This window comes from Cherax quadricarinatus, chromosome 74, assembly GCF_038502225.1.
Source record: "Cherax quadricarinatus isolate ZL_2023a chromosome 74, ASM3850222v1, whole genome shotgun sequence".
Classification (NCBI taxonomy): Eukaryota; Metazoa; Arthropoda; class Malacostraca; order Decapoda; family Parastacidae; genus Cherax; species Cherax quadricarinatus.
Window position 1 is genome coordinate 5,301,682 of NC_091365.1, and position 12,960 is coordinate 5,314,641.

The following is a 12,960-nucleotide window of genomic DNA, read 5'->3' on the forward strand; positions in this document are numbered from 1 at the left end:
GAAGTCTGGGATTACCAGACTGTGCTTTACGTGATGTATTGTTTAGAAATGTGTGAATGCTGAGTTTATGTGTGGTTCATCATCCTTCCAACAACTACCACAACCACTCTCCTCTGCACCACCACAACCACTCTCCTCTGCACCACCACAACCACTCTCCTCTGCACCACCACAACCACTCTCCTCTGCACCACCACAACCACTCTCCTCTGCACCACCACAACCACTCTCCTCTGCACCACCACAACCACTCTCCTCTGCACCACCACAACCACTCTCCTCTGCACCACCACAACCACTCTCCTCTGCACCACCACAACCACTCTCCTCTGCACCACCACAACCACTCTCCTCTGCACCACCACAACCACTCTCCTCTGCACCACCACAACCACTCCTCTGCACCACCACAACCACTCCTCTGCACCACCACAACCACTCTCCTCTGCACCACCACAACCACTCTCCTCTGCACCACCACAACCACTCTCCTCTGCACCACCACAACCACTCTCCTCTGCACCACCACAACCACTCTCCTCTGCACCACCACAACCACTCTCCTCTGCACCACCACAACCACTCTCCTCTGCACCACCACAACCACTCTCCTCTGCACCACCACAACCACTCTCCTCTGCACCACCACAACCACTCTCCTCTACACCACCACAACCACTCTCCTCTGCACCACCACAACCACTCTCCTCTACACCACCACAACCACTCTCCTCTGCACCACCACAACAACTCCTCTGCACCACCACAACAACTCCTCTGCACCACCACAACCACTCTCCTCTGCACCACCACAACCACTCTCCTCTGCACCACCACAACCACTCTCCTCTGCACCACCACAACCACTCTCCTCTGCACCACCACAACCACTCTCCTCTGCACCACCACAACCACTCTCCTCTACACCACCACAACCACTCTCCTCTGCACCACCACAACCACTCTCCTCTACACCACCACAACCACTCTCCTCTGCACCACCACAACCACTCTCCTCTACACCACCACAACCACTCTCCTCTGCACCACCACAACAACTCCTCTGCACCACCACAACAACTCCTCTGCACCACCACAACCACTCTCCTCTGCACCACCACAACCACTCTCCTCTGCACCACCACAACAACTCTCCTCTGCACCACCACAACCACTCTCCTCTGCACCACCACAACCACTCTCCTCTGCACCACCACAACCACTCTCCTCTGCACCACCACAACCACTCTCCTCTGCACCACCACAACCACTCTCCTCTGCACCACCACAACCACTCTCCTCTGCACCACCACAACCACTCTCCTCTGCACCACCACAACCACTCTCCTCTGCACCACCACAACCACTCTCCTCTTCACCACCACAACCACTCCGCTCAACAAAACTAACTTACGTGAGCTGCCAGTGGTACTAGAAGTAAAGTATCGTGGTTGTGTTGTGACCTGGGGTTTACCTATCTTCTCTCTAGCTACTTGTTGATAGTTCCTGGGATAACCGACCCCATGACCTTGCCTCCGACGAGCCTTGGAATTTTGTTTCTTATTTCTTCCCCACAGTCTTGCTAGGTAAGTGAGTATTGTTGGTTATAAGGGGGCTCAGAGTTAGGTTAGTTACAGTGAGCCCACTATACAGTAGGTTTTTGCCTTAGTGACTTCCTGGACCATATACACAGATATGATCTTGGTAAGTGGTGGGCACGGTGGTCCATTCAGACTGGCAGCAAGTTATATAGGATTCGGCAGGACGTGCGTGTTAGGCCGTCTTCCTTCAACGGGAATCGTCACTTCGAATCAAATCTGTCGATTGAGAATTGGACGCACACATCTCACCCATGGCTACTTGTTCGCAGGTGCTTCTGCTCTCTGCACGTGGCTTAGATTGTGCCGCTCATCTGACTCTCGCGCACATTTTAACAGTTTGCTCATAGCTAAGGTTTTTACGCCTTCTTTATATAATTTGGTGAATTTCGAGAGTTTTTCTACTCCGAAGCATAGCCTTGGGCCAGGCTCGTCTGGTGCATGCCTAGTCATCCAGGCTGTTGATGCTAGTGGCTTGCTGGCCCACAAATCTATCATAGCCTCGTTGATCTGGCACCTACCTGGAGGGCATTCCGGGGATCAACGCCCCCGCGGCCCGGTCCACGACCAGGCCTCCCGGTGGATCAGGACCTGATCAACGAGGCTGTTACTGCTGGCCGCACGCAATCCAACTTACGAACCACAGCCCGGCTGATCCGGCACCGTCTTTAGGTATCTGTCCAGCTCCCTCTTGAAGACAACCAGGGGTCTTCCCGTAATGCCCCTTATTGCTGGTGGGAGGCTGTTGATCAGTCTTGGGCCCCGGACACTTACTGCGTTTTCTCTTAGTGTACCTGGTGGAGATGCTTGTCCAGATTATTCCTGACTGCTACACTTGTCCGAGGAGTGTGTCTGAAATCTGTATGTTGATACAGTGTTCTCCTATTGTACCCAATTTTCACCGGGTTTATTTTACACTTCCATATCTCTCCAGTATGTTGTTATGGCAGTGTGCAGATTTGGGAGCAGTCCCTCGAGTACTTTCCAGGCGTATGTTATCATGTATCTCTCCTCCGCTCCAGTGAGTACATATTTAGGACTTTCAAGTGTTCCTAGTAATTTAAATGCTTTAGTCTATGCGGTCCATAAATTATATTTGTTCCAGCTGTGATATCTCTCTTGCCGTGATGGGGGGCGTCGTGGTTTTTATAGTCACTGGGATGCCTGTAAGTACCTCGGGGAACTTTCAGGAAAACCTTTTGACGTTAATAGTTTAATGGGCGGTTTCGATTAGTTATTTTTACTTTGTATGTTGGTATTTGCGGTACTAGCGCAGCGCTGTGTCACCCTTGTCGGTTTAGCCCTTTATTTGATTTTAATAATACGTTACCAGTGTTGAGTGTGTTTTTAGTTTTTATCTTAATTTTTATTGCGCGCGCGCGTGTCTGTGTGTGTATGTGTGTGTTCGCGTGTGTGTGTGTTTGTGTATTCACCGATTTGTACTTGCCGATTTGTTTGCTGGAGTCTAAACTTAACTGCTGGAACCGCCTTCCTTGACGATCTTGATCGGCATCACTGACTTCTGGCCTCTTGAACTCTGTCATATCTACTTTGGAAGGTATATATGTGTGTGTGGAGGGTATATATGTGCGTGTGGAGGGTATATATGTGTGTAGAGGGTATATATGTGTGTGTGTTGGGGGTATATATGTGTGTGTGGAGGGTATATATGTGTGTGTGGAGGGTATATATGTGCGTGTGGAGGGTATATATGTGTGTAGAGGGTATATATGTGTGTGTGTGGGGGTATATATATGTGTGTGGAGGGTATATATGTGTGTGTGGAGGGTATATATGTGTGTAGAGGGTATATATGTGCATGAAGGGTGTATATGTGTGTGTGGAGGGTATATATGTGTGTAGAGGGTATATATGTGCATGAAGGGTGTATATGTGTGTGTGGAGGGTATATATATATATATATATATAAATATATATATATATATATATATATATATATATATATATGTGTGTGTGTGTGTGTGTGGGGGGGTATATATGTGTGTGTGGAGGATATATATATATATATATATATATATATATATATATATATATATATATATATATATATAATATGTGTGTGTGTGGGTGGGTATATATGTGTGTGTGGAGGGTATATATATATATATATATATATATATATATATATATATATATATATATATATATTTATATAATATGTGTGTGTGTGGGGGGGTATATATGTGTGTGTGGAGGGTATATATTTTATTGCTATGAGCACTAAGTGACCTACACTATTAAATTGCCCTAAAAATATCACAACTATTCCTATTACTGAAAACTAAGACTTGCTAGGTGAGTAACAAGTGGTGGCTGTGAGTGGTATATTCCACTCACAGCCACCACTAGTGAGTAACTAGTGGTAGTTGTGAGGGGTACCGTCCTAGGTGCCCCCCCAGCCTTGCTAGGTGAGTAACTAGTGTTAGTTGTGAGGGGTACCGTCCTAGGTGCCCCCCCAGCCTTGCTAGGTGAGTAGTGGTAGTTGTGAGGGGTACCATCCTAGGTGCCCCCCAGCCTTGCTAGGTGAGTAGTGGTAGTTGTGAGGGGTACCGTCCTAGGTGCCCCCCCAGCCTTGCTAGGTGAGTAGTGGTAGTTGTGAGGGGTACCGTCCTAGGTGCCCCCCCAGCCTTGCTAGGTGAGTAGTGGTAGTTGTGAGGGGTACCCTCCTAGGTGCCCCCCCAGCCTTAGGTGAGTAGTGGTAGTTGTGAGGGGTACTAGGTGAGTAGTTGTGAGGGGTACCGTCCTAGGTGTTGCTAGTTGTGAGGGGTACCGTCCTAGGTGCCCCCCCCTTGCTAGGTGAGTAGTGGTAGTTGTGAGGGGTACCATCCTAGGTGCCCCCCCAGCCTTGCTAGGTGAGTAGTGGTAGGTGAGTAATCCTAGGTGTTGCTAGGTGAGTAGTGGTAGTTGTGAGGGGTACCGTCCTAGGTGCCCCCCCAGCCTTGCTAGGTGAGTAGTAGTTGTGAGGGGTACCGTCCTAGTGGTAGTTGTGAGGGGTACCGTCCTAGGTGCCCCCCAGCCTTGCTAGGTGAGTAGTGGTAGTTGTGAGGGGTACCGTCCTAGGTGCCCCCCCAGCCTTGCTAGGTGAGTAGTGGTAGTTGTGAGGGGTACCGTCCTAGGTGCCCCCCCAGCCTTGCTAGGTGAGTAGTGGTAGTTGTGAGGGGTACCGTCCTAGGTGCCCCCCCAGCCTTGCTAGGTGAGTAGTGGTAGTTGTGAGGGGTACCGTCCTAGGTGCCCCCCCAGCCTTGCTAGGTGAGTAGTGGTAGTTGTGAGGGGTACCATCCTAGGTGCCCCCCAGCCTTGCTAGGTGAGTAACTAGTGTTAGTTGTGAGGGGTACCGTCCTAGGTGCCCCCCAGCCTTGCTAGGTGAGTAGTGGTAGTTGTGAGGGGTACTAGTGTTAGTTGTGAGGGGTACCGTCCTAGGTGGTTAGTTGTGAGGGGTACCCCCCAGCCTTGCTAGGTGAGTAGTGGTAGTTGTGAGGGGTACCGTCCTAGGTGCCCCCCCAGCCTTGCTAGGTGAGTAACTAGTGTTAGTTGTGAGGGGTACCATCCTAGGTGCCCCCCCAGCCTTGCTAGGTGAGTAACTAGTGTTAGTTGTGAGGGGTACCGTCCTAGGTGGCCCCCCAGCCTTGCTAGGTGAGTAACTAGTGTTAGTTGTGAGGGGTACCATCCTAGGTGCCCCCCCAGCCTTGCTAGGTGAGTAGTGGTAGTTGTGAGGGGTACCTCCTAGGTGCCCCCCCCTTGCTAGCCTAGGTGAGTAACTAGTGTTAGTTGTGAGGGGTACCGTCCTAGGTGGCCCCCCAGCCTTGCTAGGTGAGTAACTAGTGGTAGTTGTGAGGGGTACCGTCCTAGGTGCCCCCCCAGCCTTGCTAGGTGAGTAACTAGTGTTAGTTGTGAGGGGTACCGTCCTAGGTGCCCCCCCAGCCTTGCTAGGTGAGTAACTAGTGTTAGTTGTGAGGGGTACCGTCCTAGGTGCCCCCCCAGCCTTGCTAGGTGAGTAACTAGTGTTAGTTGTGAGGGGTACCGTCCTAGGTGCCCCCCAGCCTTGCTAGGTGAGTAGTGGTAGTTGTGAGGGGTACTAGTGTTAGTTGTGAGGGGTACCGTCCTAGGTGCCCCCCCAGCCTTGCTAGGTGAGTAACTAGTGTTAGTTGTGAGGGGTACCATCCTAGGTGCCCCCCCAGCCTTGTAGGTGAGTAGTGTGTTGTGAGGGGTACCCCTAGGTGCCCCCCCAGCCTTGCTAGGTGAGTAACTAGTGTTAGTTGTGAGGGGTACCATCCTAGGTGCCCCCCCAGCCTTGCTAGGTGAGTAGGTGCCCCCAGCCTTGCTAGGTGAGTAACTAGTGGTGGGAGCGCAGACTGCGTGTGGTGCTGCCCTGTTTATTCTGGTGTGCTTGTGAAATGAGGCCGTATTGTTACTAACATCTGCAGGGGAGAACTGCTGTTGCTGCTGCTGCTGCTGCTTCTGGTAGTGGGGGTGGTGGCGGTGCTGTTGCTCTTGCTGTTGGTATTGGTGGTGTTGCTGCTGTTGCTAGTGGTGGTGGGGGTGATGGTGTTGCTGCTAGTGGTGGTGGGGGTGATGGTGTTGCTGCTGCTAGTGGTGGTGGGGTGATGGTGTTGCTGCTAGTGGTGGTGGAGGTGATGGTGTTGCTGCTGCTGCTAGTGGTGGTGGAGGTGATGGTGTTGCTGCTAGTGGTGGCGGAGGTGATGGTGTTGCTACTGCTGCTAGTGGTGGGTGCTGTTTTTGTTGCTACTGGTTGTTGTTGTAAGTACCGTATCTCATCCGGCAAAACCCATCCTCGCACCTCCAGTGACACTCGTGTTTCCTGACTCCTCAGCCCAAGGGTTTCCAGAGTTTACCTACTTCTACAGCCCGACACTGGGCCAGGCTTGTCTGGATGTTACCTGGTCATCAAAGCTGTTGCTGTTGCCGGCCTGCTGACTCAGCCTGGTTGATCCGGCACTGTGCATATTTCTTCTTGACGACTTCTACAATTGATCCGGCAGTGTTTCTGGTATCTTCTGATAAGATGTTACATAGTGTGTGATCACAGATGTTGATGTAGTGTTCTCTTAATTTGCCCATGGCGCCCCCGCTTTGCGCTCGGTTTATTTTACATATTCTCACATATCTCTCGCTCCGGTGTTATGACAGCGTGCAGATTTGGGACTAGGCTCTCAAGTACTTTCACCACTGGCACTATTACCCTTGTTTTGAGAGTATTAGTTATCCACTCCATCATTTTCCTGGTTTTCGTGACATTTACCATATAGTGTTCCCTTAAAGAAAGAACATAAGAAGGAAGGAACACTGCCGCAGACCTACTGGCCCATGCGAGGCAGGTCCAAGTCTCCTAAAGGCTTAAGCCAATTCCCCAACCTAGTCAGGGCAGGTCACATTCGCTTAAGGAAGGAACACGACAAATGACCTAGTAGCACAAGCTAGTCAGGTCCAACTCACACCCACCCACACCCACTCACGTATTTATCTAACCTATTTTTAAAACTACACAATGTTTTAGCCTCAATAACTGTACTTGGGAGTTTGTTCCACTCATCCACAACTCTATTACCAAACCAGTGCTTTCCTATATCCTTCCTGAATCTGAATTTTTTCCAACTTAAAACCATTGCTACGAGTCCTATCTAGGTCAGCTAACAATTACTCCCAGGCGCTTAATATGTTGTTTTCGTTGTATTTGGTGTTCTTGCATTTTGTATATTGTCCCTTCTTAGTTCTTTATACTTTCCATATGTGTTGGAACTTTTCATTTTTCAACCTCAAGTTATTCTCCATAGCCCACTGAAAGACTTTGTTTATATCTTTCAGTTTATCTGTGTCTTCTACCGAGATGATTTTCATGCTTATTTTGGTATCCGTAAATGGTAATATGAATCTGTGGCGAGTGTTTTTATCTCTATCCACTATGAGGGTAAATAATAGAGGCGCCAGGACGGTGTCTTGGAGTACTGGACTTTTATTATGTTGATGCTGAATTTTGCTGCTTACTACTATTTGTGTTCTGTTTGTCAGAAAGTTTGTACACTGCTGCTAAAAGATTTTAAGAGGAAACTGGACCAGTGTCTCTTGTAAGCGCCTGAGCACAACTGGGTTTTAATGGCTCAGCAGACCTGTGGACCGCCGGCAGGAACGGTCTAGCTGACCAGTCTGTTGAGATACAGGTCCTGATCTTGCCTCCTAGACTACTTTGATGGGCATTACTTTTTAATGATTTGTTAGCCTTAAAATACTTACTATTGAAACTCTGCAATGAGTTTGCCTACATAACTTCCTCTTTTAATTTGTTCCACTTTTCAGCGACACTGACACTATGTAATAAAGTTGGTAGAATTACCGACAATATGTAAAGTAAAAGGACACAAGTGCAACTAATGTGACATTTATTGTAGCAACGTTTCGCTCTCCAGGAGCTTTATCAAGCCATTACAAACAATACATGGACACAGAGGGTATATAAAGGCTCAGAGTGAGGTGAATACTAGTGAGGTACCATTTCGATGTTCACTAGTGGTAGTAGTAGTAGTAGTAGTGGTAGTGACAAAAGCAATTAATTCGTACATGAGTAAAAGGATATAAAAGCTATTACTTGGGTAACATAAAAATAGGTTGGACAAATATAAACTGGAATGAGGCAGGTTGTTTCAGTGTTCACTCTCTGTGCTTTGTGTAGTATAACAGGAGAGACTATGTGATGGCAGGGTTTACTGTTTTCAGGAGGATTCTTGCTAAGACTTCGGAGATGGTGAAGCTGCCGTTGTTTTGTTTGATTGTATTCGAAACAGCGATCAGTGCTGATTCAAGGCACTTGCGTGTGCGGAAATTAGTTTCTTTTATCACTAATTGGGCGTCTCTGAATTTCATAAGATGATTGGTGGAATTTCGGTGTTGTACACAGGCGTTGTTTAAGTTGTTGTTCCTACATGCGTATATGTGTTCATTGAGGCGGGTGTCGAGGTTTCTTGCTGTTTCACCTACGTAGATCTTGTCACAGCCTCCACAGGGTATAGTGTAAACTCCTGCATTGACTGGTTCGTGGTGCTTGGGTTTTGTCCTGGTTAGATCCTTTATTGAAGTGGTAGAAGCGATGGCGACTCTGGTGTTAGCTTGTGAAAGTACTTTTGAGACGTTTAGTGCAACCTGGCTGTTGGGAAGAATTATAACTTTGTTGGGACCGGTGTTGATGCGTGGAGAATTGATGATCTGAAGAGCTCTTTTCTTGCAGTCTTTGATGAAAAAAGAAGGAAATTGTAACTCAGTGAATGTTTGGTGAATGACAAGCTACCTTTCCTCGACGTCCTCATTCACAAAGTAGACAACAACCTAAGATTTCAAGTTTATCGGAAACCCACCAATAAAAATGATCTCACACACTTCTATTCCAGTCAAGATACCAAGACCAAAAGAGGCATCATCATCGGGTTTTTCCTAAGAGCATACCGAATTTGTAGTCCTGAGTTTCTTGACGAGGAATGTACTTACATTCACCAAACATTCACTGAGTTACAATTTCCTTCTTTTTTCATCAAAGACTGCAAGAAAAGAGCTCTTCAGATCATCAATTCTCCACGCATCAACACCGCTCCCAACAAAGTTATAATTCTTCCCAACAGCCAGGTTGCACTAAACGTCTCAAAAGTACTTTCACAAGCTAACACCAGAGTCGCCATCGCTTCTACCACTTCAATAAAGGATCTAACCAGGACAAAACCCAAGCACCACGAACCGGTCAATGCAGGAGTTTACACTATACCCTGTGGAGGCTGTGACAAGATCTACGTAGGTGAAACAGCAAGAAACCTCGACACCCGCCTCAATGAACACATATACGCATGTAGGAACAACAACTTAAACAACGCCTGTGTACAACACCGAAATTCCACCAATCATCTTATGAAATTCAGAGACGCCCAATTAGTGATAAAAGAAACTAATTTCCGCACACGCAAGTGCCTTGAATCAGCACTGATCGCTGTTTCGAATACAATCAAACAAAACAACGGCAGCTTCACCATCTCCGAAGTCTTAGCAAGAATCCTCCTGAAAACAGTAAACCCTGCCATCACATAGTCTCTCCTGTTATACTACACAAAGCACAGAGAGTGAACACTGAAACAACCTGCCTCATTCCAGTTTATATTTGTCCAACCTATTTTTATGTTACCCAAGTAATAGCTTTTATATCCTTTTACTCATGTACGAATTAATTGCTTTTGTCACTACCACTACTACTACTACTACTACCACTAGTGAACATCGAAATGGTACCTCACTAGTATTCACCTCACTCTGAGCCTTTATATACCCTCTGTGTCCATGTATTGTTTGTAATGGCTTGATAAAGCTCCTGGAGAGCGAAACGTTGCTACAATAAATGTCACATTAGTTGCACTTGTGTCCTTTTACTTGACACTGACACTGAAGAAATACTTAACATTTAAGTGGCTCAGCTGTCAATGGCTTTCATCTGTGTTCTCGTGTCCTTGTATTTTTACCTCAAACACGATGTGTGTCTCATCTTTTATTTACCTTTTTAAGGTTTTTGTAGTTGTAGCTACCTGCAATTCACTTGTACACTAAAATTAAGAAATTTGAGATTCGTTTTTCAATGTGGACTTTATATACCGATATATACATCTTTCAGTGTATATACATTAATATGCAATCTTGTTTGTGTAAGTACACTTGGTGCATACACACTGAAATACTCTTTTCTCTGTGTATACACATTTCTTGCCATTTAAAGTGTGTAGGAGGGGGTTGTGGAAGGGAGGGGGTGATGGGGCAAGTAACAAGGAGCCTGGTTGGTGGGTGATGGTGTCAGTTTTAGTGTGTGGTGTGGAGGTGGGGGTCCGTGTGTAGGGGGCCTGAGGTTAAAGCACCAGCAGTCACTCCTTCAGCCAACCCCTGCCCTCGCACACGCTGTTCACCCTGCCACAATAACACAAGTGAACAAATCAACAGCCGTATAGGATGTTAGAGTGTGTGTTATAGTGCTACATTAAGGTGAACAACTTGGGAAGCAGGAAGGTGACGATGAGGGTGTTTGGTGCAACCAGCAGTGAACGAGTGAACATATTTTTTAATGAATTGCATGTGCAACACCAGGTAGTTTTGAGACATTTCGCCCATCAGGTTCTTTGCCAGTCTACACAGCAGTGAGAAAGAAGACAGTTGAACAAGCGAGGTGAAATTACTGAAACGTTAAACCCGCGTGGGTCATTCAGCGCAGTGAGTAGTGGGTGATGATGGGTGCGCTACAGTAATAAGAGAACTAATGAATGTGGAAGTGCCAGATCAGCCAGACTGTTTAGGCCTGCAGTCCGCTAGCACCAACAGCCTGGCTGACCAGTTAATCACCAAGGAAGCCTGACCTTAGGCCTGCTTGCCAGAGTAGAAAAACCTTGGAAATAGGTCACAGGCATGTGATGTTGGGTCTACCTACCTGGAAGTTGTTCCGGGGGTCAGCGCCCCCACGGCCCGATCCATGACAAGGGTGTATTAATAATAATTATTATTCATGAAGCACTAATCTTGTAAAGGTTATTGAACTCTTGTGAAATGGAAGGTTATCTGGTTTAACCTAAGGTTTATCAAAGGTAAGTAGATTTAGGTCAGAGAAATATGTATCTACACATTCTTAACTTGTGCAAACACACATCTTGCACATGTGTCTAATTTATCTAATTTATGATCAAATGTATGACCTGGGAGGGCTGGTCATGGACTGGGCCGCGGGGGCGTTGACGCTCGGAACACTCTCCGGGTAGCACCTTGTATGAGAAGGACATCAACATCGTGAAGAAAAAATGATTGGAGAGTGGCGTGTTAAGGTTGCACCACAAGAGCTATCAGGAGTGGTTAAGCCAGGTGTGGGAGAGTCGGAGTTACGGTGTCGGCGGATAATTGGTGCGATATCTGTTTCCGGTGGCTCTTGTGGAGGTAATGTGCATATTTGTATACTGGCCCGGGCAGCACGTATGTCAGACTGGTACATTGCCCATGCAAGGCTCATGCTACCACAGCTGTCCAGACTTTCAGGAAGATGTCAACATAGCCAAACGCTGTGAAGCATTCCAACAAAATGTGGAATTTTCTCACAAGCTGGAACATTTTCCCGCAAGCGATGCTTCGCACAAGCTCTCGAAGTTTCTCATAACCTGTAAAGCTTTTCCACAAGCATTGAAGCTTCGCACAAGCTCTCGAAGTTTCCCCACAAGCTGTCGAAGTTTCTCACAAGCTGTAAAGCTTTCCAAACAAACTGTGAAACTCCCGTAAGCTTTGAATCCCTGTAGTAAAGAAAGGCTTTCCTCTCTTCCACTGGAAGTTGACCTTTATTTGTATAACTACAAGACCCTAGAACTGGCCCACTGAAATATTAAGTTAGTGTTTTTGCTGATAAAAGCTAGACAAAGATATGCTAACAGTGTTCTTGCTGATAAGGGCTGGGAAAAGTTAAGTATGTTATGCTGATAAGTGCTGCAAAAGCTAAGTGTACTTGATAAGTTCAAGTCGGTTCCTGATCAGCCGGGCTGAGGTGCCAGCGTCGATGCCGGTGAAGGGTTCTTGATTCAGAGAATTGGAACTACCTTCTTGGCTTAAATCAGATTGCCTCATAATTCCCAGGTGCTGTTCGACTCCCTCTCGTTGTTACCTTTTTACCGCTTCCCTCGTGATTATATATTACTTAAAACAAGTTGTTGACATTATTCTGGATGTGTTAATGCAACGTGTGGGTTGACCTGTTGATAAGCAGCTTCCACTGTATACATTCTCCTCCCCCCCTCACACTAATACACACTGTGTACACTCACCTCTGTACACACTCAAATATGTACACTCACCTCTGTGCACACTCAAATATATACATTCACGGTTTATACACTAAATCTGCACAATCCTTCATGTGTACACACAAAATATACACTCCAGGTTGGCAGGTAGACTCCCTCACAGGTGTACACACTCATCCTGCACTACTTAAGGCACTCATACCCGAAGGATGCTTCAGGAAGTCAATGCCTCCGCTGCCCGGTCACAGACCAGACCTTCTGGTGGATCAAAGCTTTAAAGCTAGGCTGTTACTGCTGGCAGCATTCAGTCCAACTGACGAACCACAGCCTGCCTGATCAGGAACTTGTCGAGTGCCCTCTCATCTTGAGTGACTATACCACCAAGGAATTAAAGCTACCTTTACTTTGGAATAAACCAGATTACCAAACCTGCACACCGAAATTACAACGTATGAACATAAGAGGCTTGTCAGACGGTACAGAGAAGCGATGATTACACTGAGAGAGAACTCAAGTGTTAAAGGACCACGACTCTT

General features: G+C 47.0%; 1 protein-coding gene across 4 annotated transcripts in view; it reads left to right on the forward strand.

The window, feature by feature from the left end:
- The window catches only part of jing (AE binding protein 2 jing), a 263,347-nt gene that overhangs the window by 50,573 nt on the left and 199,814 nt on the right, over window positions 1–12,960 (forward strand). Inside the window, exon 1 of one of the 4 annotated variants that reach the window (XM_070100723.1) lies at window positions 10,459–10,637. The exons of the other annotated variants lie outside the window; for them this stretch is intronic. The gene's annotated coding sequence lies outside the window, so the exon portion shown is untranslated. Of the gene's footprint in view, window positions 1–10,458; window positions 10,638–12,960 lie in introns of those variants that run through there. 4 annotated transcript variants of the gene reach the window in all.